The 24,488-nt window shown below is 42.7% G+C and overlaps 1 long non-coding RNA gene across 1 annotated transcript in view; it reads left to right on the top strand.

The window, feature by feature from the left end:
- LOC118352713 (uncharacterized) overlaps positions 1 to 24,488 on the top strand; it is a 49,452-nt gene that overhangs the window by 6,266 nt on the left and 18,698 nt on the right. The window contains exons 2-3 of the long non-coding RNA XR_004810314.2: positions 1,367 to 1,484; positions 4,882 to 5,824. This is a non-coding gene — a long non-coding RNA (uncharacterized LOC118352713). The remainder of the gene's footprint in view (positions 1 to 1,366; positions 1,485 to 4,881; positions 5,825 to 24,488) is intronic.

Consider the following 24,488-nt stretch of genomic DNA (forward strand, 5'->3'; position numbering starts at 1 on the left):
CTAGGCCTGTTAAGGGAAGAAAGCAATCGTAACACCAAAGACACTGGAACATGAGATTAGGTGCTTGATCAGGGAGGCTGGAACATAAGTCTGAATGAAGGAGAGTATTTAGAATTGGGTCACTCTCTTGAGATACAAGAAACACTCCAAGAAGCAATACAAACTTGCTCTGGGGGTGGATTCTAGATGCCTGAAGAAAGTGATGGCCCATGCTGAAAGGCTGGAATGCCTGAGTGCCATGGAAGACATAGGGGAAGAAATTAAAAGGCTCAGGGAAGTGGACTTGCAGGAATGAGTGTATTATGTGAGGTCAGAAGGCCAATCAGAAGACACACCATTTACCAGGGGCCCTGAGAATGTGTTGGCAAGAAGGACGTGACCAGCATCACTAAGTGGTTCAGTGGTGGCACTCCTCTGGGGCTGACAATAGGAGAGTGTCACTGAATTTGGCTCACTGATAGCAGTGGGGATGTTGGGCGCCTCCAAAGTAATTAAGGCCAGGTGGTGGTAGTTAACCACCAGAAGCCAGGTGGTTGTAATTATCATCACAACTGACAAGAACAGAGTGGCAGCCTAGAGGGCCTAACCTATAGAGAGAGCATCGTGGAGATTGTGACTGGAACTCAGCATTCCAAGGAACAAAATAGATAGGCAACCAACAGAGTGCCTGTTAAATATACATAACCAAAAGGAGGAAAAATGAATAAGCAGAAGGCTGAGGGCCATTTCACCAATACAAAGTTACGATAACCTTGCCAAGTTGCCATACCTGAGCCAGTTTTCAGATTTAAAGCCTGTTGGCTCACAAGTGGCTAACCCTCTAGGAAGAAGGACTCTACAATACTAAGGCAAGTATGCACTGTAACGATACCTAAGTTCTTCCCCCAAAGTCTTATTGCCATTTACTTGATTGACTATGCATTGGAGAAAGAGAAATAGGCCTTCCAAAAACTGTTAGACTCAGGATCCGAATTGTCATTGATGCCTAAAGACTGAAACACCATCACAGGCCCCTCCCTGTTTGCAATGGGAAAACATGAATATAAGGCAATAAAGGGACTTCTAACCAAAATATGGCTTAGAGTGAGTCCACTGGTCCATGGATCCACATAGTGGTCACTTTCCCTGTTCCCAGATGTATCATTAGGATTATTATACTTGACAGTTGATGTAATTCCTATGTCAGGTCCTTGGTCTCTGGGTAAGCATTATCATGATGGAGAAGGTAAAGAGGAAGTCTCAGAAATTTCTAGTTATGATAAGTAAATAAAAATGGTATCATACCCTGAAGGGTATAGTGGAGATTAAAGATCTCAGGATGCAGCAGGGATGGTGGTCTGTATCACATCTCCATTTAATTCCCCAGTCTGGCCCCTACAGAAGCCAAATGAATTCTAGACAATGACTATAGACTACTACAAGTGCAACCAATGGGAGCCCTGATTGTATCTGCTATACCAGATGTAGTACCATTGCTGGAGCAGGTAAGTATGGCCCCAGGTATGTGGTATGTAACCACTGACTTGGAAAATGCATGCTTTTCATTCTGAGTTTAAAAAGGCCATTAGAAACAGTTCACATTCAAATGGAATGGACAACACTATACACTTACAGTTTTGCTCCACTCTCCTCCTTTCATAGTAATACAGCCCAAAGGGATCTAGACCATCTGGATTATATGCAGAATATCACATTGATATTGATATATCAATATCCCATTGACCCATTAAACTGATGACATGTGGGCAGCCTGGGTGGCTCAGCGGTTTAGCGCCGCCTTCAGCCCAGGGCCTGATCCTGGAGACCCTGGATCGAGTCCCACGTCAGGCTCTCTGCATGGAGCCTGCTTCTCCCTCTGCCTGTGTCTCTGCTTCTCTCTCTCTCTCTCTCCCTCTCTCTCTCTCTCTCTCTCTCTCTCTCTGTGTGTGTGTGTGTGTCTCATGAATAAATAAATAAAATCTTTAAAAAAAAATAAACTGATGACATGTTAAGGAAGAGGTGACCACCACATTGGAAGTCTTGGTAAGACAGAAGTGTTTCAGAGTGACAGATAAATCCTGGTCGTTTTAGGAACTTGACACTTCAGTGAAGCTTTTAGGGATCCTGGTTTCAGACTGTGGTAGACATTCTCTCCAAAGCAAAAGATAAATTTCTGTGTCTTGCATCCCTACTAAAAACAAGAAAGCACAATGCCTGGGAGATTTCTTCAGCGTCTGGGGGCAACATACTCCACACCTAGAAATACTGCTCCAGCCCATAGAATGGGCCATCATTGAGTAGAGCCTGGAACGGAGAAGGGCTCTGCAGCAGGTCCAGGCTACCTTTGGGTCCAAGCACAGGTTAGTTGCACAAACAAGTTTAAACAGGTATCCCAGAACTCATGCCACCCATTATAGTTGAGTAGATGCTCCTACCTCAGCTTATAACTATGGCAATGTAGGTGATCCCATAAGACCAGCTGAAGGAGGAAGGAAAAGCTTGACCTTTGTGGATGAGTTGGCTCAGTATGCAGGTACAAACGTGGGTACAAACCAAAAATGGATAGCAACGGAACTACAACCTCACTCAGCAGTAGCCTTGAATGACAATGGAAAGAGAGCTACAAGCAGGGCACCTGGTCATCTGCTCTGGAAAGAGAATGGACCTGAGGTTAGAAGACATATAGACTCATGGGCAGTGCTGGGTAGGCTACCTAGACTAGGAAAGATGGCCGCTGGAGGCAAGGAGAATTCAAGATGGATCTTGAAATAAGGGACAATGAGTACCAGGTGTAGCCTGAGAACGAGTTGCGGCAATGACTTCCCTCTTTTAAGTTTCCTCTTGGGAAGAGAGGCCCACCAGAACCTTGCAAAGGTGCCCCTTGCAGGGCATAAGAGCATAAGAGGTGGGTCGTGGCAGATTTGCACATGTGCCGTTCAGACGTCCCCTTCAAGAGAGGACTCATTGTGTGGCTGTGAGGACTATGGTTAGTGGGCTGCTCTCAGCTGTTAGCTACTTTAGAGTCTACCTCAGCTTTCCAGTCAAGGCCAATCTTTTCTCAAGGCAGCCCCTAGCTGAGAACTGAGCAAATGCTGTAGCCATTTCCATGCAACATAGAACTCCTCTACTGGGTATTCTTCACCCCAGAGATCCCTGATGGCTGGCAGGGACTTTGTGAGATCTGTATCATGATCTGAAAGCCCTTCCTATCGAAACCTGCTTGCTCTCTGCAGTCCATGTATGTCCCCCCAAAAATATATGTTCCTATTCTGATTCCTGGAGTCTGTGAAAATTATTTGGAAAAAAAAGAGTCTTTGCTAATGTGAATAAATTAAGGAATTTTAAGACAAAGAGGAAGCCATTCTGGATGATCCAGATGGACCTGTGAGGGAGCAAAATTCACCACCCCAAAATGTATTTCTTTGGCATGTGAATTATTTTAGGCTGGGTATTTTTAAGAAAGAGCAGGCTCAAAAGGAACTTTTGACCTTCCCCCTAACTGCCTGAAAGAAGGTAGATAGAGGACCTGCTCTAGAAAGGGAGCTGTCACCATAGACAACTGCATATGAACTAGGTGTGGTAGATAGGGAGGGATTTGGCAAAGCAGTGTTTGTTAAAATTCCTTCCTATGTCCTATTGTTGCTGTATGGCCCAGCAAACATTTGTTTACCAAACATTTCCTCTTTTTCATCTTGCTGTGAATGTCTTCCTTTCCTTTGAAGTCCCAGGCCCTACCCCCTTCTCCTTAGCTCTGGATGGCATATATGCCTTAAATGCCTGACTGCCTTTGGGGCTTATCGTCTCACGTACATAATTAAATTAAATTTTTTCCTGTTCATTGTCTCACACCAATTTTTTACTCCAGCCAAATGAAACTCGAAGGGTATAGAAACATTCATCTTCCCCAATAGACCCTAAATGTAATCACAGGTATCCTTATAAGAGTGAGACTCCCAGGAGAGAGACCAAGGCCATGTGAACCTGAAGGCAGAGATTGGATTAAGGCAGCTGCAAGCCAAGGATGTCTAGGGGGTTCCTAGAAGCTAGAAGATGACAGAAACAGATTCTCCCCTAGAGCCTTCAGAGGAATACCACCCTGCTGACACCTTATTTGTGAATTTCTGGCCTCTCAAACTGTGAGAGAATAAATTTCTGTTGTTTTAAGCCACCAAGTTTGTGGTATTTGCTATGGTAGCCACAGGAAATTCAAACACTCCCCTTTTCTGTCCATGGGTGTCCCTCCCCCAGCCTTTTCCATGCCTAACTACAGTGCTGCATCTGCTTCCTGGAGAACTCAACCTGCAACAGCATGATATGATACAATTAAACTATAGGATTAGTGCACAGGGAGAGTACTTAGCCTAGTCCTGGGCAGTGGGAAGGGATGTGAAGAGCAAGGGCTTTAGGGAGGATGTGACATCTCAAGTGGCTTGCAGGATGGGTAGAAGGCAGCCAAATAAAGATACGCTAGAGAGAGTATAACATACTCAAAGTGTTAAAAAAATATTCAGTTTGAGGGAAAGGCCTAGTTGTGTGAGGTAAGGGCAGTGAGGCAAGCAGAGGCCAGACCTAACTGGTTGAGAGTGCTTTTAGGTCTTTGTACTTAATTCTAAAAGGATTTTAAAAGACAGTGCCATGGTCAGCATTTCATTAATAAAGATTAATTCCTTTGGCTTAAAAGAATTGCCAGAATACAACTATTCCTGAGAAAGACACCACAACAAAACCTTCTCATGTATTGATGCCTTTGTGTGAACAGTTGTACCAATCCTATCCTAAGCTCGTTTCCACTGGGGTCATTCTGATGGCCTCAGGCAGCCCTCTCTTCAAAGTCTGATAAGAACAGCCTTTTTCTTTTTTCTTTTTTTCTTTTTACGATCTTTCCTCAATCTTGATATAAAGTGCTTTGCAAACGGAGTTTCAAGTCCCACCTTCCATCCAACCACACGGATGACGTTAGTCCCTTGTAAATAAATATGCTAGAGCTTTGGCCACGACCTGCAGGACAAGAAAGATTTTCTGCCCAGATAGAAGTCAGAAGTGATGCAGAAAATGGCACAACCATCTGCAGTCTTGGAATCCTCCCCAGGGACTGCCAGCCCTGGGACTGACGGCCCAGGACGGTTATCTCACAAGAACAGCTGTGGGATGTGACCAGCCCCCTTGGGGGAGAGACAGCACCCACTCCTGGAAGGCCCAGCCTACACAGGAAATTGTTATCTTACCTCCCTTGGGGAACAAAAAGGAAGCTTTGTTTGATGCAGACATCAAAAATGAGTGGCCTTAGGGCCACATCTGTGTATATTCTCTGGTCCTCCATGCTGCCGCTACTGGTTTGTAATCGAACGAACATTCAAATATCAGATGAGTTCAGGTAACAGCCCAGACTTCTGGGCTCTCTGGTCAAAAAGGATCCAGGCTCCAATTCACCTTCATCCCTGTAGCAGCCAGAATCCAGATGGGTGGTCAGCGGTCACCACCTCCGCAAGGGACAAGCCTGCTTCTGTCTACATTATGCCACATCCTCCAGATTTTCTCCTCAACCAGAAGCCAGGGGTTTTGTTCTTCTAACACGAGTAGAAGAAATATTTACCTATAGCCATAGTCCCACCAAGAACAGGAAAATGAATGCTACATGGGGAGAGCCAGAACTTCCAGACAAGTGGGAAAGACTATACAGTATTTTTCCTCTGACGCCAGCCAGTCTCGGCCATTTAATTTATATGTCCTGGTTTAAATGGGTTTTTTTTTTAATTGAAGTTTAGTTGGCATACAATATTATATTAGTTTCAGGTGTACCACATCGTGATTCCACAATTCTGTACATCGCTCAAAGCTCACCATGGTAAGTGTTCTTCCGATACTGTGGACTCTATGCCCTTTGCTGTACTTTTCATCCCTGTGACTTCCTTATTTCCTAACTGCAAGTTTGCGTCTCGTAATCCGCTTCACCTGTTGGCCCCGCACCCCCGCACGACTCCCAGTTTGTTCTCCGCAATTCCGTTTGGTTGGTTAGATTGGTTTTGGGGCCTCGGCCCTCCGCTCGCGTCCAGACCCTGCTCGGCCGCCGCCTCTCCTCTGGGCTCGGAGCTGAGCCTCCAGGCCTTGCTTCCCTCCGGGGCTGAGCTGCTCTGCAGAGCGTGATCGCGCCACGGATACCGCCAGGAAGACAGTTCTGGGGAACCTGGGGACCCCCAAGCTTCTGGGAAGAAGCCACAGGCAGAAATGCTGGGGGAACTAAGGGAGAACTTGGCCGAAAGGCTCTGGCTGAAAAGGAGATTGCTTTGTTTCAGTTCTAGCGGGTCCTCCGCCTGCCCCGACACGCCCGGGACGCCCGGGACGCCCAGCCTCGCGCCAGACGGACGCGGGACTCCTCTGTCCTGTTGCTGGCCACTGGGAGTGACCGTCCATCCTGGGAGGAGCTCCACTCTGACGACTCCCGGGGGTCACCGTGTGGCTCCTCTCGCCTCTCGCAGCAGCCAGCCGGCCGCACGGCCTGGGGGGGCGGGAGCTGATTCCGGGGCAGAGCGGCCTGCGGCCCCAGTGCGGGCGGGCGGGGTGTGGAGGGGAGCGCATCTCCCCAGCGAGGAGGACTATTCTATCATTGACGTGGTTCGGAATTGCCAGCACGATTTGGTATTTGCTAATTGGGTGGGCAGCAATGCTTTTTATGCGGCTTAAATCCTCTACAGAGAGGCCACCCTCTTACTGCCTGGATCCGGGCGCTCGCCCCGCTGCAGTCCCCGCGCCCCCGCCCCCTTTGCCTTGAAGCCGCGAGGCCAGCCTGGAGCCCCGGAGCACACCCCACACCCCCGGAGCACACCCCTACACCTCCGTGACTTCTGTCCTCGCTCACTGAATCCTCCCAACAGCCCTGACGGCCCTTGCAATCATGCTCATTTTGTGGATGTGGAACTGAGGCTTAGGGCGGGGAGGCGACTCTCCCAAAGTCACAATAAGGAAGTAGTGAATAGTGAAAGGGAATAGAGGGAAGGGAGAAGAAATGAGTGGGAAATACCAGAAAGGGAGACAGAACATGAAGACTCCTAACTCTGGGAAACGAACTAGGGGTGGTGGAAGGGGAGGAGGGCGGGGGGTGGGGGTGAATGGGTGACGGGCACTTGGGGGGGCACTTGACGGGATGAGCACTGGGTGTTATTCTGTATGTTGGTAAATTGAACACCAATAAAAATAAATTTATTATAAAAAAATAAAAAATAAACAAAAAAAATAAAATAAAAAAAGGAAGTAGTGAAGGACAGATGAACCGGGTTCACAGGCCCTGGGTTCCTCGTGCTGTACGCGCCTGCCGCGCCGCGCTGGTCTCCGGCCCGGCTCCTGACCTCGCTTGCTCCTGGCCGGGTGGCCACAGTTTTCTGTTTCAGCCTTGGCTCATCCATCGGCAGAATAGTGGGGCACCTCTTCCCCGACTCAGACCTCTATTTTCCTTCTCAACAAGTCAAGAATTCTGCCTCTTTCCATTCAGCCACTAGATTTCCCCAGGAAGATCCTCCACCTAATCCAACCTGGCTAGGAGGAGGCCCTGATATCTTGAGGGGGTTAGCCCCTCCTGGAGGACTAGGACTTGAGCAACATGGAAATGCACAAGCGTGTATGCGGGTGTGAGCGTGCGGTATACATGTGGAGGTCTGGGGCTGTGAGTGGCACGGAAATGCATCCTACGGAGACAGAGGATGTAGGTAGAGAGGCAGGGAGAGACCTAGGAGTAACAGACCTGACTGGCTGCCCTTGCCCACTTTATGAACATTTCTTCCACATAGATTCCTGCCTGGAAGACCATTCCCTGAGTTAGTCTCTGCTTTTCCTGCCTGATGCTATTCAGGAATAGTTCCTTTGTTTTGCCGCTTGAATATTGTTGTGCTCCATCCTGCAATGCATTGTCGCCCATTAGCAGGATACAGAGGCACTCCTCCTCCATTCTTCACTTGGTCCTCTCTCCCTTGTCCCATACCCACGACCTTGGGACAACAGGCCTGGGCACCTGCGACTCGGTGCGGGGAGGATGGCTCCTTGGGCACCAGGAGTGCCAGTGTTCTAATGTGAAAGAATGACCTGGGATAAAGGTATAATTTAAATGAACGATGCCATTTAAGTACTACAAAATGGTTTTAGAAATGGATTTTAATTTCATAAGTAATGCATATTCATTGAAGAAGAATTAGAAAATCTATTTATGCAAAAAGATAAAATCTCACCACACATACAGGGAACCGTTGATAATCTCTGATCGCATATTCTCCAAGGCTTTTCTCATTAATATGATTATGTATGTTACATATGTGGTTTTATAACAAGCATAGCACATACATAGTTTTGGGGCACCTGGGTGGCTCTGTTGGTTAAGTGCCTGCCTTTGGCTTAATTCGTGATCCCAGGTGCCTGGGATCAAGTCCCATGTTAGGCTCCCGGCTCAGTAGGGACTCTGTTTCTCCTTCTCACTCTCCCTCTGTGTTCTCTCTCTCTGTCTCAAATAAATAAAATCTTTTTTTTAAAAAAAAAAGAAGTACATAGTTTTATAACCTGCTTTTCTAAGGAACTGTTTATTATGACTTTAGTATAGTTCAATCATTTTCCAGAAATACAGGTTTCCCTATTATACTCTTTAAGCTTTTGTAATCTATTGCATCATTTACCAAACAAGTAACCATCAGGAGCAACAATTAATTTTTTAAATTTATGTTTCTGTCCTAAGAGTGGCCTATTACATGCTGGGTGCTATAAATGCACCATTTTATGTAATCCCTACATTAAATTGATTTCATCACTCTCATATAGCTAAGGACGCCTGGGTGTAGAGAGGTTAATTTACCCTCTCAAGATCACACAGCTGGAAACTGGGAGGTTCCACTCTCGTCTCTGACATCAAAATCAAGCTCTCTCCAAATTACCAACCTATCAGTGAACCACGACTTGACTTAGTCCCAGTAGAAGAACATGTAGCAATACCGGTCCTATGATGTAGCTGGAAAAGCAAGTACCCTACCATTCCCATGGGGCCCATCCCCAGCATCTGATGTGAATGTCTGTGATGGAGGCCCACGTGGAGGGCCAACTTCAGTCTTTGCTGATAAGCCTTCTCTGTAGTATACTGGGGAAACTGAGGCAGATGAGCAGGCTTATTAAGAGGCAGAATCAGCTTTGCCCTGTTGTTATAGAAAAAAGTAGGGAGATGCTGTCATTGATTGGGGCTCCACTGACTAAAGTTGACTAGCAACTACAGCAGCCCTAAGAGAGGCTCCAGGGAGTCCTCGGTGAGCACCCTCTAGCTCTATTAATTCCAACTTCTCCTTTGGAAACGGATCCCTTCTATTTCTTGTAAAACTTCACAAGAAAACAGGTGAATTTCCCAGTGGTTGCCCCGGGATGTGGTCTGACCACATTCTGAAAGAGCAGGACAGTTCCTCCATATTAAGAATCCTTTCTCTTCAATGAATGAAACCCAAGAATGTATGAGCCCACTTGCAGGTTTTGGTGTTTCTGTCATAAAGGTTAGAAGATTAGCACTCCATAACATTACCATCTCCTTGCAGGGGGAGTCATGACTTGCTAGAATGACAGTCATTCGTTTCCTTCAATGCTACAGTCAACTCTAAACTATTTTAACATCTTTGAAGAGAATTAATTAGCTCTTCTGTTGATACTTCTAAAGCACTTTAATGTAGGTCTGGTTTTAACTCAGCCTTTAAAAGAATTTCCATGGCAGCCATTTAACAGATAACAGGCTTTTCAGGAAATGCCCAATACTTTGTAGCATTTGAAAGGAATCATGTTTGATGGACAGTTATGCAATTAAGAAATATAATTACTCATTGATAAAATGTACTGTTGGTGAAAAATCCTTTTAAAAAAATGAAAGGTAGTCTTATAATTGATTTTTTTTTCTTAGTCAGAAATCATGCCGGGGCCAGTTTTTTTAATTATAAGGAAACTTTAAAGTATAGGGCAGTACTGAGTGCCAGGAAAATCACAAATTATTTAAAATCTCCTGAGTGAAACTCATGATTTCTCCTGATGGCAAATTCCTATGTCCAGCAGACATTTTCATTCCAAATCTTCTAGTTTATCCTTAAATCAGATGTATTAAAAGCCACTCGGTATCTTCTGTACACCAGGGTAATTTGGCGATCATTAATTTTAAATCTTCAAATCCAATTCCATATGACAGGTAGTATAGTAAAGCAGCAAAATACTCTCTACTTTCCAGTTGATAAAATTAAAGTTTGGGAAGAATTGACTGATCTGGGTAAAACTCACACAACTGTAAGAGCCAGAACTAGAATCTGAACCCGGGTCTTCAGCCTACACTCAAGCTGCTCTTGCTGTGCTAATGGGCAGCTGTGAGAATGTAACCCGCTGCAGTCATACACACACCTGCCTCTTCTCTTATCCTTGTCTCTACAATGAGAGAATTGCTCATTTCAGGCCTCATTTCAGGAAACTGGGCCTGCAGTATGTATTACTCAATAATGATATTAAAAGCAAGATTACTGAGGCACCACTGTGCCTTATTTGATCGGAATGAATAATATATGGATGTCTGTATTTTTAAAGCTTCCCAAGCCATCTACCAGTAGGAAAGAAGAGTTGAAAAACACACTTAAAATCTATGAAGCCAATTCCATTGGCCTCTCCTCACAGATCTCATTTTCTGCAAACCATCTTCACTTTGCCTTTGCTGCCTTGGGACTCATCCCTCATAATTAACATGGAGTAGCCCCGTAAGACATCACCAACTCCAGGATAGGACTGTGGCCTGTTTCCTTCCTGCCAAATCTCTTCAATGTCTTCTCACTCATTCAATATTTAGGTAAAAAAAAAAATCTAATGACTTTTTCTAAGGCTAAGAGAGGTCTGTAGGTATAGCTATGGAGGCAAAACACATCAGTGTAACTGAAAGAATGTGAGACATCAACAGGCCTTTCCTTAAATCCTTGTGACTTGATTTTGGCTAAGCAATTCCCTCTCTCAGAATGTATAAAATAGGGCTAATCATAGATACCTCTTGGAGCTGTTGGGAGACCATGAATGGGCATCAGGTAAAAATTGGACCTTCTTTCCACCCTGCCCAGTCAGTGTCACACTCAGAGGAAACAGAAATCATCTCCAAAATACCTTGAAAAGCAATGTATATTCTAATAGAGGTCTCTTTAAAGATGACAAACAGGCCAACAAAGGGCACTGCATGTCTGACTCAGCCATGGACTTGAAAACAGACTGTCTGCATGTAAATCCTGGCTCCCTCATTTCCTGATTGTGTGTCTTTGGACAAGGTTTTTTTTAGTTCATGTCTATGCCTCAGTCTGTTTGTCTGTGAAATGAAGGTAATAATACTATTTACCTCACAGGACTAGAAACTTATGAGAAGTAGAACCACTGAGATAAAACAAGTCTTTTCGAGGCTAATTGTCTTGCTTCTTAGAAACCTATCTCCAGGCACCTGTCTATGGCTCAGGTCATGATCCCAGGGTCCTGGGATCAAGCCCTACATCGGGTTCCCTGCTCAATGGGGAAGAGTCTGCTTCTCCCTCTGCCTTTGCAGCTCCCTCTGTTTGTGCTATCTCTCTGCATGTCAAATAAATAAGTAAATAAAATACTAAAAAAAAAAAAAAAAGAAAGGAAAGGAAAGAAAAGAAAATAGAAACCTATCTTGATTGTAGGTAGGCTAGACAGCTTATGGAATTGAGATGCAGGGCCTGTGTCTGTCTCCTTCCTCCTTCCTCCCAACCTGATCACTGCCCTTGCCTCTGTCCTAACATCCAATTTCAGTGGTCTTGAAATTTGAGGGCTTATCCTCTCATATGGCCAGGGTCTAGGGTCTCAGGATTAAATGCATTACTAGATGTAAGGAACAGTGCCTGATGGGGCATCTAGGGGGCTCAGTTTACTTAAGCAACTGACTCTTGGTTTTGGCTCAAGTCACAGTCTCAGGGGCATGAGATTGAGCCCTGTATCAGGCTCTGTGCTCAGCGTGGAGTCTGCTTGTCCCTCTCCCCTCCTCCCCCTCTGTCATCTCCTTGCTCATACTTGCATTCTCTCTCTCTCTCTCTCTCTCTCTCTCTCTCTCACACACACACACACACACACACACACACATATAAAATTTTTTTAAAAAAGAAAAAAAAAAAAAACAGTGCCTGGGACATAGTCTAGAAAGTGCCATGGTAATTATCCTTAAAACTCTTGACCCAAGTAAGTCTCCAAAATCCCACATCAGGTGACAGCTGCCCCAGTCCTTCATCTCTTTCCTTCCCTAAACCTCCTGCCATCTCATCTGCCTCTCAAACATCACATTCCCTGATCCCCATTGGCTCAAGCTTCTTCACAGGTAATGTGGTGTACCCCTTCCTCTACTTCCTTCATTTCTTCAACCAGCATCCCCAACCTGTATTTCATAGACATCGTCAAGGGCCTGGGGAGGCAGAAGGTTGTAAGATATTTTTGTCTCACACACACACAATATTATATATTTATGATGCCTGACACCAAGTGGGCATTCCATAAGTATGAGCTTCCTTCTCACTTTAATATCAATTACAGAACAGCAAGGGCAAAACGACTCATTTCAGATGTTTCCGGGAAGTCTGATACCACCAATTTCTTCACATTCTCAGTGTTAATATACCTACCTGATGATTTTGGTTCTGAAAACCAGAAACACAAACCTGTACAGGCTCAGGGCACCTGTCATCAGAGGAGTCAGAGTTGTGCTGTTGAGAGTGGCAGCCCCTAACTGCAAGAGCCCATTTCAATTTAAATAATTAAAATCAAATAAAGTTAAAAATTCAGTTCCTCAGGCACATTAGCCATATTTCAAATGCCCACTGCCAGATATGACTAGTGGCTACTGCATTGGAACCTTTCTGACACAGCCGCAGGTTCTGCTGGATGGCATTGATCTCTAGAGGGACAAGCAGAACATAACCTGGGTCCTCAGAGAACTTCATTTCAGGCTTCTAAACCTTTAGCCCTCAGCAGAGAAAAAGCTGAGCCCTCAAAGGTCAAGACCATTGCGACTGGATATCAGGGTAGAGGCGAGGGCCAGTGCTCAGGACAGTGGAAAGGAGAAAGAAGACAGGCTTGCATCCAAGTTCTACAAGCTCTTAGTCTGCTTAAGGTCAAGATAGATTTCCAAGAAACAAGGCAATGTGCCTGGAAAAGATCCCTTCTCCTCAACCAGCCTACCTCTTGAGACTGAACTTGGGACAGGAACTCTGAAATTATTTCTTGCCTTTTAAAGTAAAGCAGAAACAGGGAGCAATTACATTTCAAAGAGGAAAATGTCTGAAATAAGTTATCAGCAAGGTTAATGCAAAAATAAGTTTTCTGTCCTGAATTATCCCGATTATTGCTTTGATTCTCATGCAGAAGAAGTCTGAGAATTTGTTGCCCACACTGGCTTGTGCTTTCTTCCTGCTGTGTAGTGAGAATCACTGGAGATGGGAATGGCAGTCGGCAAGGAAGCTGTGCTGGCAAAGGTGGGTCTGGCAGGTGGCGGAGGATGCTAAAGGGGATCTTGGTTATCAAGAGGTTTGCAAGGTTCTTTAGAAGTTTGCAAGGCTGCTGAGACTGATTCTCAAAGGCATTCTGCCTTTCTGGGGCCCCCTGCCTCTGGGCCTTTCTTTACCACTGTCTCTGGAAGGTTTCCATATACAGACCTGACCAAATGGAATTTCTAACTTTTTTCCAAGGTATTTTTAAAATATTTTATTTATTTATTTGAGAGAGAGTGAGAGGAGAGAGCATGAGCTGGGGGAAAGGCAGAGGGAGGAGAGGGAGAGGCAAACTCCCTGCTAAGCAGGGAGTCCGATGCAGGGCTCAATCCCAGGACCCTGAGATCATGACCTGAGCCGAAGGCAGATGCTTAACCACCTGAGCCACCCAGGTGCCCTTCACAAGATGTTTTTAATCCAAGACTTCTACTCAGGGAGGATCAGAGCCCATACTCAATGGGTACTGGTGAAGCATCAGGGTACCTCTAGGTCGGGATAGCACCTGTCCAAAGCAGTCATGTGTCTGAGGAAGGATGAGGAGGGGATTTACTGCCCACGACCTCTGAGCAGAGCTGTGAGTGTACAGAGCAAGACAGCAGCCTCATTGCCAGCAGCTTAGGGAGACTTCTGAAGTCCCCGCCTCAGTTTCCCTCCTTTTTCTGACACTTTTCCTACTGCCCCACAGCACCAACACACAGAGACACATCCTGACACTTATATAATATGCAAGGCCTTCTTTAGAAAAAAGGATTGAAAAACTGTGAAACACAAATTAGGAAGAAGAGCAAAAATTATTTAGACTTCAAATTCCTAGAATTGTAGAAGTTCAAGGCCCTTCCTCTGGGATCTCTTCAGGCAATTTACCAGAAATGCTTACATAGAAATGCTTTCTAATGGCAGTCTGGCTTTTCCTCTCTACCTAGAACATTCTATAATGCCTGCAATAATCGGCACTCACAGGAGCCAGACAGGTGAGGGTTTGTGAAGTTCAAGCTTGATTAGCCTCACAGTAAATCCCCTCTGAGTATAGTTCAGAGGATTGTGGATGGTGCTGTAGGTGAGCCCAAGTATTGTAGTGCTCCGTTTTTTCTTTTACAAATGAGCAAATGACCCCAGAAAAGTAAAGTAGTTTCCCCACTCGCCTATCGCTTTCAACATTAGGAATAAGAACCAAGTCTCCTGCTCTCTAGGCTGTGTTCTGGCCCCAAAACCACTTTGTTTGATAAGAGGTGGCATCGTGAAATGCGCAGAGCCTGATCTTAGAGTCAGAAGATTTGAGTTACAAATCCCCGACCTGCATCTCCCTAGCAGGGACACCCTGGACAAATCACAGCTTCTCTCTGAACCTTCGTTTCTTTGTCTCTTGGGCCCATTGTTTGCAATAAGTGAAATGATATATTGCATGTCTATAAAACGTGCTTGGTGCTTAATAAACATTGATTGCCTTATCATTGCTAGTGCCCTTTCTTGGACTATGCCTTTCTACTGGAGGGTGTGTGTTTACAGCAAGAGAATGTGAACTTAAATGATATACTGAAATGTCTTAAATTGTTTTTTGCACATCTAAATGGAAAGGAACCACATACAGCGTTATATCATTTTTGCAATTCAAACAACCCAGGTGTTGGGTTCCCCAGTAAAAACTGGCTATAAAATTAGCTCTAACCATCTAGGAAAATAAAGTACAGTAGTAATTTACAATTAATACTTTCTCCATTCTGCTCCTGCTATCTTCATGGCTAGTTTAATGTGCTTAAAAATATGAATTCCAACCAATATTTAAAATACGGGGTATTGATTCTATTTCCTATTTTACCTCATGACAAAAGAGATTTCATGCTGTCATATACACACTCAAGCAGAAAGCCATTTTGCTTTTTCCATTTGTTTTCATTACTTTTTTTCTATATTTGTTCTTTGACACTGTTTGTATTGAAGCCAGGGTTTGCCTTCTTTTCACTTTATCTCTCCATGGCAACAGATAGATTGCAATGCCACACACAAAAATGCAGAATTACAACCTCCCTGCCAGATCAAGCAGAAAGAACTGTATACAGTGTAACCAGTAATGGAAACTCGGGATAGTTAATGAATAAGCCAAATCTTTCTTTTTCAGATAGAATATAAATCACAATTCCTTTTTATATCTTCTCTCTTCTCCCTAGGAAAGATCCCTAGTAGGCCCTCAATAAATATGTGTAGAATGAATGACTGATTGGCTATCCCTAATTCTTTTTTCCAAGCATTCACCAGTCACCTGACTAATGATGTATTTGAAAAATCACAACTGTAACTATTATAATTTATTGAATGCTTCAAATCTACTGCGCTGTAGAGAATACTTTACATACATGAGTTCGTTACAGCATCTTCAAAGCTCCATGAAGTGGTCATTATCACCTCTGGTTTGCAGATGAAGAACCAGAGGCTCAGAGAGGTTAAATGCCACTTTCACAGCTAGAAAGTGGAGGAACTGAGATTGGCTCCTTTTAAGTCTATCCAATGCTAGAGCTCGGGTGCTTAGCCTCTCTCCTGGAGTGTGCACCCAGAATTTTGCTGGGAGATCAATGTCATTTCAACAGATCTATTTCTTCCATGAGCTACTGCTCCCACTACTATTTTAGAGGGGGTATACTTACTCATCTCTAATGTGTTCCTTGTGCTTTCTCAGAGATTTCTGACGGTGGCTGTATATTACAATTCCAATTTCCTTCAGTGTCTGGGATTTGTTCGATACAAACACCTGAACTCATCTGAAAATAGATATGCCCTCATTCTTTATAATATTTGCCACAGTCCTTTTCCACATTCTTTGCCTAAGATCATTCTCTTTGATGATTCATCCTCCAGAGGAGCCATACCTGCTCTTCTTCAGGATTTACTCCAAAGTCCTGTTGGTTTTTTTTCTCTGCCACCTCATTCAGACCTGCTCTCTCTTTTCCAGTTCTGCAGCCTCTATCAGGTCAAGACATATGCACAACACCCCTAAATCACTGCAGCAGTCTCCTGCACATTCTCCTTTACCATCTCTATCCCACACAATTCTCCAGCTAAAGCATTTGGGGTTCTTCTGTTTAGGAATTGACTGCAGCTTTATGCCTCTTCAGGACAGGTTCAAATCCCTTTGCTGTTCTTGAACCAGCCCATTTTCTCATTCTTCCAAAGATCAGACCCAGCAAATCTGTAGGTCTCTACCATGGGGTTTACTGATTTCTGTCTCTAAATTTCCTCTGCACCTCTCTTCCGACTGCAATTTCCTCTCTGCTCCTTTCTGTCCAAACTTATCCTTTCCTTCCATGATTAGAGACCTAGCTTCTCTCTACTTCTACCAGTAACTAGCTTGGGATTGTGGACAAGCCTCTTATAGTTCTTTTCAGGCAGTTAACCAGAAATGCTTACTTAGAAATGCTCCCCAAAAGATTGGCTGTCCTGGGCTTCATGGTGCCCTCCTCAATTAAGGCTTCCCTTTGGCTCAGTGTCCAGGAAGTTTTATGTCTTAGAGCAAGGCACTCAAGTAAAATTGTAGGCGAACAAGGACCATGTCATCCTTTTGCAAGGTGGAAAAATGAGCCACTTCTCAGGCAGGTCAAATTTAATTTAAAAAAAGATCAAGTTTAAATATAATAATGCAGAAGTTATGGATCTGAAAATAGATTCTCTTCAAATATCTATATGTAAGCACCCCTTGAAAAATCTTCCCATTCCCCTAGAAATACAAGTGCTCCAGATTGAAGATCACTTCGACTAGAGCATACTTGAGGTTTTCCTAATGATGAAGTTCCTTATGATTTGCATCTAAGCTTCTCTCTGGGCATCCTGTGAAGTGTAGATTCTGGAACCAAATGATCGGTGTTCAGATCTTTATACTCTATCACTTACTACCTGTGTGAGTAACATTACTCATCCATTCTTTGGCTAAATAGAAATAATAGTAGTATCTCTCTCACAGAGACGTTGTGAAGAACAAATGAGTTAGTGCAAGGAAAGCACTTAGAACAGTGTCTGGCATGTATATTAAATATTTAATAAATATTAACTACTGCTATACTTAGAGAGATGCCATAGCAAGAGTTTGAGAAGTCGGTCTTATCTGTATGGTTAAGGAGGAGGTATCTGCACACAGGTGGTAATGTAAATTGCATGCAATGATGCTTCTAAGGAAATTCTTTTGTTCAACAAATGCCTATTGATCACCCACTAATTCTGGGCTACTGGTCCCTTGCCCTGCCAGAGCTAACAGCTTGGAAGGGAAAGTTAAGTCAATGCATGCTATCATGCAGTTAAGGGGCAAAATTATTGGTCGCCCATGCTTGCTACAGGAAGTCAGAAAAGAGGAGAGAAGTTGGGGTAGAGCCCTAAGGAACTGACTATGCTCTCAATGAGGATTTGATCTGAACAAATGTGGAGGAGGCTGAGCATTTTACCCATGCCCAGAGCATCACCGGAAGGAGAAGAGTTAGCACAGGAGGCTAGGTTGGTGAGAGAGAGAGTAAAGGCTCTCAGTCAGCCAACACTGAATCTTAATGAGAAAGAGATAATAATCCCAAGCCAACAAGATGGCAATTGATAGCAATAAATGCAAAGTCCTGTGTTCATGCCCCCAAATGTCAGCTGCACAAGTCGAGGAGTAAAGTAATCCTAAACTGATGGTAGTTCATGTGAAAAAAATCAAAAAGAGGGAAATTAGAGGAGATGAGGGAAATGACTGATTGAAAGCTTAATACGGGTAGGAATTGTTCAGCCTGGGCTGAAATTCCTACCCCAGCCTAGGAGGCTAGGAGGCTATGACAAGATCAGGGAGATTATTGTTCAATGTGAGGTTTTCTGTTGCCCTTGAAGTGATTTTTGAAGAGACTATTAGGAGGTTGACATTAGTTTTAAAATAATACAATACAACCATGAGAGACTCTTAACTCTGGGAAACGAACAAAGAGCTGCAGGAGGGGAGATGGGTGGGGGATGCAGTTAACTGGGTGACAGGCATTAAGGAGGGCACGTGATGTGAAGAGCTCTGGGTGTTATACACAACTTGATGGATTATTGAACACTACATCTGAAACTAATGATGTACTATATATTGGCTAATTGAATTTAAATAAAAATAATAACACAATACTTTAAGATATGTATTTTAAAAATCTAGTTTGTAAGCTTTTAAGCTAACTTACAACACCTGCCATTCAATTCTAGTAAATACTATCATTTTTAAAAGGACTTTGAATAATACTTGACCCTAATTATAAACTTAAAGATCTTGAAACATTTAAGCTGTTTATAAATTTAATATACTCTGTGATGTTTTAAAAAAATCTCTTTAGTGTCTCACTTAATGGAAGACAAAACCTCCCAAGTACTTAAGTAATTATTATAAAAATAAATTGTATTTATAAATATGACTCAAATTCTCTTAAATATATTGGTAATATATATACACTTAGTAAGATTTGTGCTTAAAATCATAGTCTACATCACATCCTCAGTTGCACATTTTAAATTGAAGTAATAAGGTTGCTCCTCAAAACAATGCTAAATATTTCAAATGTAAATACTAAATATATGTCAATTTTTATGTAAAAATATTAATATCTTGGGTTTTAATTTCTTAAAACATGTTACAAAATTTTAAATCTTTCCAAAGTTGGAATGGATTTAACCCTTAAAGTTAACTATTGTACTATACTGCACAATTTGGAGGGTGACCTTCTAATGTAGTATGGGGAATGGCCTTTTCTGCATGAGATGACAAAATGACCAGAGATTTCAGTGAGGTGTTATCTACATTTTCTTCTTTGGAAAGCTTGATGGAATGCTTTGAAACCAATTAACAATTAATTTTTATGGAGATACTCTATAACTTCAAAGGGTCCATGGGGTAGAAGAAAGGGAAGAAGAGAGAACAGGAAACCTACTTTCTTGGATTCAAGTTTTATACATTACCTAGTTTTTATTCTTGTCATGGATCTTGCAATTCCTACCCAAACTGACCATTGGACTGGATTTTGCATTTCTTTAGTTCTCAAGGGAAGTGTTTTGTTTTGTTTTGTTTTCCTTTAACTCTAAAAGCTCTTGTACTTGATGGAACAGTCCAATTTTTTTCACGTATTTGTGACTGATTTAGGATCACAAACAACTCTTGCAATCGGTAATAAGATACACAATAAGATTCTGAATATCTCTCCAGGTTTTGCCTTAATTTTTATCCCAAGCTACAAGGCCAGGCTGATAGCCCAAATCTGCCAAAATTGGTGCAGGGCAGACTGTGTCAGATGTCCTCTGTCCAATGCTGCTCCAGGTGATTTTAAAAATCATGACAGCACAATGAACGCCTACCAAGGGCAGCCATCTGGACTGCAAGGTACTGGAAACCAACATTCACAAAGAAGGAAAGGGTAGAAGGGAGACATGATGACTATTTGCAAAGGTGTGAACAACTATCCCATGGAAGAAGTAGTAGACTTCCTTTATTTGACTCCTGACTTCACTGGATAGATTAACAGAGTAGCAAAGTCAGTTCAGCATAAGGAAGAATTTTCTAACAATGGAGTTTCTTCCAAGGGAAGAGATTACCTTGGGAGATAGTTACCCCCACTTACTGAAAGTATCCAAGTGAACCCGGGTATCCATCTGTCAAAGATGTACTAGAAGAGATTCTAATGATAGTCAAGAGGTTGACTTAAATGATTCATAAACTCTCTTCCACCTTTCAGAATCTCTGATCACAAAAAAACAGAGTTCACAAAGCTTGATAGCTCATAAAAGGCATCTAAATAGTGTCAAAAACGTATTGATGTCATTATATTGCCCCACTTATGGCCGCATGGGCACGTCAAACCTCCTGATGCTGAAAGCCTTCCATTTTCCTGGGACGGAAAGCCTTTTGAGTTTTACAGAGATTAGAAATGAGATGGTGGTGGAGAGAGGAGGGATGGGGGGGGGGGGAGTTGCTGCAACAGCTGGAAGAAATTAGAGCCACAATAGAAATCAAAACAGTACCTCTCTGCAGTTTGGGAGGGGAAAATGGTGGAAAAGAGCTTTACCTCAAGTTAAAGCCCTTGAAGACATAGCACATACGTATACGTATATGCTTGAGTGTTTGAATGCATGTGTGCGTAGAACAGGCAAAAGGAATTTGACCTGAGGATAAGTTAACTAGTTGCAGTTAATCAGGTATAGGACTAAATAAAGCATTTAGCCACTTCATTATTAATCATTATATTTTCCTAATAATATTAGCTAACATTTCTTGAATACCTGCTCAGTGACAGGGGCTATACCAGACATTTCCCGTGTTCTTTTCTGTTCTATATGAGGTACAGGATCGGCATGATAAAGTGATCGGAGAAGACAGGAAAGCCCAAAGAGCATTGCAGGGAGATGTCCATTGACCACTCTTCAGATCACACATTCAAACTTTCAGATTCACTGGCCAGATACCTGGCTTTGAAACTCAGCTCTGCCATTTTACCAAGTATGAGAAACTTAACTTTGTAAAAACTTCAACTTTCCTAGATGTGAATTGAGGATAAATGGCATACCCACTATTTCATAGTGTTAAGGACAAGGCAATAGGTCCAAAATGGAGTCACTTACATAAGCCCCATGTCACCAAGTCAAGATTTAACTCCATTACAGTTTCAGCCCTCCCAGAAATGGAATCTTAAACCAGTCAGTCAGGAATTACCTAATTAGTACAGGTTAAGTCTACCTGCCTGAGAGACCCCTGGTATCCCATGAATGAAAGTAACCTTACAATAACCAACCTCCTTTTTTGCCTAGTATAAAGATCTTGTTCCTGCTCCCTCATGCCTATAAAAGTCTTTCATTTTGCACAGCAATTCAGAGCTCCTTTCTATCTGCTAGATTGGATGCTGCCAGATTCAAATTGATTTTTGCTCAAATAAACTCTTAAAAATTTTAAATATGGCTCAGTTTATCTTTTAACAATATGAAGAGTTGTCAAAATTAAATGAGGAAATGCATGTCAAGTGATTTCTATAGTACTTGGCACACAATAAGTATTCAAGAAATGGAAACTATTCTTCTCTCACTGGGGTGGGGCAAATTTTTTCTCTAATGGGCCACACAGCAAATATTTTAGGTTTTGGGGCCATATGGTTTCTGTCACAACTATTGACTGCCCAGTGGCTTTATTTATGGATGCTGAAATTTGAATGGAATAAAACTTTCACATATCATACAATATTCCTCTTCTTTTATCTTTTCAACTTAAAAGATTACAAAAAACATTTTTTGCCCATGGCCTGTGGGCCATAGTTTATGATACCCACTCCAGCAATCAGAAAGCTCCTGCCTCTATTCCACTGTAGCCACGAGCAAGGCTGCTCAGGTCTCAGACCATGTCACCAGAAGAATACTCTTCCCTCTTGAACATATAATTTCTTCTCGTTGGCTACAAAATGAAAAATATCCTGAGGAAGTGCCCCCACTGTGCTAAATATTGCAAAGGAAGCAGGCTGTCCTTTGGTGCCTCCATCTCCAGCAGAGAGGCAAAGAGTAAACTCATGGAAAGCTGAGGGCCTCTGCCTCCTTACTCTCCCAACATAGCCATCAAACCCTGTCTGCCTCCCAACTAGGGTGTCTTCATATTCCATTTCTTCCTACTGCCACAGATTCCCTTCCCAATCTAGATTCCATGTCAACTACTTAAAACTGACCTTTCATGTAACTGGGACTCCATGAATGTTTTTATTAAGTATACACAGATCAATATGAGGAAACACACAATGTGATGAAGCCCCCTTTGTGGGCTTTCATGACTACCTTTTTTCCAAAACTATGTTAATCTAAGACCTCTCAAATTAATATTTCTGTCCTACTGTTGCAATTTGAAAAGGGATATGCCAGGAAGGCTTTTTACAAGGCATGGAGATGCGCACACACCTTTCCTGGAGAGTAACTTGGCAACATCTATCAAGATATTTAATGTTGCCAATGCTTTTGACTAGGTAATTGACCTTCTAGGAATGTGCCCTGAGGAAATAATCATAGTCATACACAAAAATTGATGAACAAGATATTCATTAACAGCCTGTGTCCCTCAGACCAAATTCTTGGGAAAGACTAATTACTTGCCATAGTTGGACCTCTGGTTCCCCACTCCCCCACCCCTATGCTCTGCCCTCCTGAAGGTGTCTACCTCTGGTCTAATCAGCTATGATGAAAAGGTTTGAGAGGAGAGCAGGATCATTTGATAATCAGGGCTATCCCTTCCAGGGATTGTGGATGGGAAGACAATACTTGTCATATAATATTTAAAAGACAGGAAAATAGTCACAATGTAATGGCAAGTGAAAAGAACAGAATATAAACTGTACATATGATAGATCTTAATTTTTAAAATATAAAATTATTTGAAAAGAAATAGATACTTACAAAAATGAATTATTTAGGAACCAAGCTATATATGTACATATAATCAAAACCTATTCGTGAAGAAACTCTTCAAGCTCTTTCTCTACTCCACAAATATTTGATAGGTGCACCCTATGCCATGCTACGCCCATCAATTCTACAGCCTGATTCATTGGTGCATATCTCCAACAGTTCAGGTGACAGTCAGGATTTCTTCCTTTATTTCCCAAAGGCCATGAAGAAAAGTGGTAGCAATGTAATTTTAGACACAGGCCTACAAGTAGAAATTGCAAGTATAACAAATACTATAATTCCTTCAATTATTTCCTAATTAACCTGTAGATATGTAACACAAACACACATATACACTTTAGCACATGGACATTAAAAAAAAAAAAAAAACACACCAGAAGGACGTACACCAAAATGCAAATGGTCATTTATCTTTCAGTGATAGGATTACCACTGTGGTTTGTTTCCTTCTTTACATCTTTCTGTATTTTGTAGATTTTCTGCAATAAAAGTGTCTTTCTTTTATAGTAATAAACGGTAAACATTTTTTTTTTAAGATTCAAAGGAATTATTGAAGGGTAGCAGAATATGTCACACCAAAATGTGACGGAAGGAGTTCAGGACCCACCATCCCAAAATATGCCGCTCTGGCACATTGACTATTTTGAGCTATAGGCACTTGAAAGACAGCAATGGTGTGGAGAGACTTTCTCTGAACTCCCCTTATCTGCCTGAAGACCATTCTCCAAAAGCAATTCCATTGTCATAGGTCCCCACCTCTAGTTTCATCAACCAAGGAAGACTGACTCTTATCACAGGAGAGAAGACTAGAAGTAGATACCACCCAGACAAACTTTATCCCAAACTATCATACTGTTCTATTCTTCTAAGGACCTATTCATCTCTCCTAAGTATCAGTTGCTCTCTCCTAAGAAGCCTACATGGCCCTTCCCCTTTCCCTATTAGAGAGTATTTAAATCTAAATTCTAAGCCACTTCAGGGAGTAAATTATTCTTGTCTAAAAATCTTCCATGTATACATAAGGTAAACATGTTGACAAACTTCTCTGCCTCTTGTTAATCTTTCTTTTATTATAGGAGCCTCAGCTAAGAACTCAGAAGGGTAGAAGGAAAATGATTTTTCTTCCACTATGGTGGATTTTTCCTCCACTATGGTGGAGGAAAATGTTTCTTTTATAAAGAAACAAATAATGACCATGCCAGATACCATTCCTGAGCACATCCTTCTCTCCCCAACCCCAGTCTTCTCTTTGTTCTTCTGTGTGGGAGGTAGAGCCTCACTGCAGGAGGTAGATAAAGCCATGTTGATTAGCCTAGAAATAGTCTCTGTGCTGATATCTTCCATATGCTTCTACAGATCCACCTCTTCTTTCCTCTGCACTGTGCTCTGATAGACTAATCTGTATGGGTCTAATCACCAGGCTCCTTTGTCCTCTGGAATCAGTTGGATTTGGCAAACCTCAAGGCAGGGCATTTGCCGGCAGGGAAAATGAGGATCCTCAGCGGGGTCTGCCAAAAGCCACAGCTCCCCAGCAGCTACCAGGCTACCCTCTCTGTTACTCCTCTTTCTGTATGTCCTGGTGATTGGTTTATC

This window comes from Canis lupus, chromosome 28 (assembly GCF_003254725.2).
Source record: "Canis lupus dingo isolate Sandy chromosome 28, ASM325472v2, whole genome shotgun sequence".
In the NCBI taxonomy this organism is placed as follows: Eukaryota; Metazoa; Chordata; class Mammalia; order Carnivora; family Canidae; genus Canis; species Canis lupus.